The following is a 2,894-nucleotide window of genomic DNA, read 5'->3' on the forward strand; positions in this document are numbered from 1 at the left end:
TTTAGACGAACTTTTTCAATGAAGATTATTCCGAAGTCCGCCAACTACTCAGCGCTCTCTTGAGGGTTTGCGCCAACTTTTTTCATTCGCCTAACTTTCCCGAGAGTCTGCGCCGACGAAGAAGAGTAGATTGGCGAGCACGGAAACAGGAACATGGAGACGGCTACATGTTTCGTTTACTGCCACCTTAAACCTGTTACGATTACGTTGCCTCGGGATCCACAATGCTCGTAAAAAAAGATGCTTTAATAACGATATTTATGCATAGTTAAAACTGCGCACTGCATTTATTATGGAAATAATTTTTTTAATTCAGATCATATATTATTATTAGGAATCAAATTTATATTATAATATTATAAACGTAACATTTAATTATTTTTAAAACAGTAAACGAGTGGGATTTAAGTCACGAGATAAGTATGCGTACACATATATTGTACTTAACAGACATTATAGAAAATATTACATTATGTAAAATCAATGTATATAAAATCAAATATTAAACGAAATACGATTATAGCTGAATAAATAATATCACGCTGTATTAAACGATAAAAATTTCCGTTTATAAATTAATCTTCATTTACGTTATTATATTACGGTAGTAGCAATGTGCTTTTCATGTCGTTACAGCTCGGTCGTCTCTCTATCGAGTAGTCGACGACACGGACTCATCCCAAGAAGGGCCCACGCGATTTATCGCTCGTTAGCCTTCAGAGCAAGACCAGTCGACCGGTCTCACCACCACCACTGCTCGATTCGAGCATAATGACTGTAAGAGGTATGCAGCGTATTCAGGCGTCAAAATCCGCGGCCTTACGTTGCCGTAATTGGTCCGTCATTCTTCGACCCGTCAAAATACACAGTGGATATAAAGGAAGAGGGAGCTGCTGCTGTCGATGCTCGGCGAAGGACCTGATTAGCGACCCATGGATCCCTCGGACATCTACGTAAGTCCCCAGTCATGGAGGTGTGAGCTTGGTGGGGGCAAAGAACGAGAGAGAGGAAGAGAGAGAAAGGGAGAATGGAAAGAAGGCGAGGACTCGCCGATGCGAGCACCTGACATTCATGACTCGAAACATCGTTTGACGTTCATTCAGGGCAACTTTTCGAGGCAGCCTGTTTTCAGCGCGCGGATCGAATAAGGCCCCCACAATGGCCCGTGATGCAGGCAGCGTAGATAATTGAACGTTTCAGTGGCTGCCTGCCACGAGTAATAACGGTATAGGGTACGTGCATACATCTGATTGCGAGAGATCGACCGCTTGTGGTTGTAGTAAGGAGGGAAAACGTGGCTGGCATTAAGGATGCGCTGACTTAAACCTCCGCACGCAAGTCCTCTCATCGAGGAAGTGTCTTCATTATCCGTTGACAAGCTCATCGACTATGAATAGAGGCGTGGAACACGGACTTTGTCCGTGAACGAGGTACGACAAAGCGCGAAAACGCGATTGTACCAATATTGTTATGCACTCGTCTGTCGGTGTGATGTGAGCTGCGCATAATACTTCTTTGAAAAATATTTTTCCGCTTGTGCGCAACGTTGTAAGAGCGTCGTAAAGAATCGGCAGCTTAAAAATATGCTCCGCGCATATCCCTCGTACAATGATTAATTACGACCGCGATATTAACCGTCGCATCCGCCAATACTGTTGACAGTACTCGTAGCTGGATTTCCGACAGCAATGACTTCAGTCAGCAAAGGCATACTAACGCGTAACGCATTTCGAATATTGGCAATCAGGACGTCGCATTTAATTTGGAACCCCCTCGTCACAAGAAACGACAAACGTTTTGATCAAACATTTGGCAAACACTTGTCGCATGAGCTCGAGCTCGGGCTCTCCCGCGTTCGTCTGAACCGAAACAACTCTGTCGCTTCCACAAACAATCGCTGAAGCAGGACGAACCGGTGATGGAAGGAGATGGACGATCAGTTGTTTTGCTACTGTCTGCGCAGCCAAGTTCGCTGGGCTGCATATCTCGGGGCGTTTGCTTCGTCAACCTCTTCAACGTACTTTCCTACAACTTCAGCTCTTTTCCCAGATATAATGTATCTCTTTAATATTCACTAATATACATATTATCATTAATATCGTAATTATTTTTTCTCTAATCCATTTATAATATAAAAAATTAACAAATCGATTTAAAAAAAAATGTCTGTAATTATTACAAGCTTTTATTTTTTTTTCTATCAATGTTGCGATTGCAATATGAAAAAATATTCCCTACGAGTAATTATGTTGTTCTTGGGCAGTTGCCAATATATATAAGTATAATGCGAGTCTAACGCACGTTTCAGACGCGATGATGTTAAGAAGAATACACGTTGCCATGACTTGATATAGGCTGGCAATAAAGCGACATGCCGTTGTTACCGTAACTATTAATTAGCAGCCAGCTACAATGCCGTCGTGCCGTCGCTCACGGGATCCGTTTCAACGTATATAAAGGTCGGAACATATCGCGCAGCCTAAATGGAAACGTCACGATGATCGTGTAAGTGGCTTGTCTAACATTTTGATTAACACGTCGGTTGCCGGCAAAACGAAGGCAGAAAGCTGCAAAACGCAAAAGGGTCCTCCCCTTGCCTTCCTCGTTCTTTATGGTGCGCGCACAGACGTAGGTTGGTATTAGCTTGTCGAGAAGAAGGCGGCTGTCACTCAGCCAGACCAGGTATTCCGAAAGACCGTCTGGTTGTATCAGAAGGTAGATATACGTGAGGCTAGGGCATGTGAATCGATCTGTTAAGAACATGTTTACACGCTACCGCCTCTCACTACTACCAGTTTTCGACCAATCTCACCCTTTCCCTGTATTTTCATCTGTCTCTCGCGCGCGATTCTAATAATTTATCTCTTTCTAAATCGAACCAATTACACTGGCAA

The sequence above is a fragment of the Atta cephalotes genome, assembly GCF_000143395.1.
Source record: "Atta cephalotes unplaced genomic scaffold scaffold00011, whole genome shotgun sequence".
Lineage (NCBI taxonomy): Eukaryota > Metazoa > Arthropoda > Insecta > Hymenoptera > Formicidae > Atta > Atta cephalotes.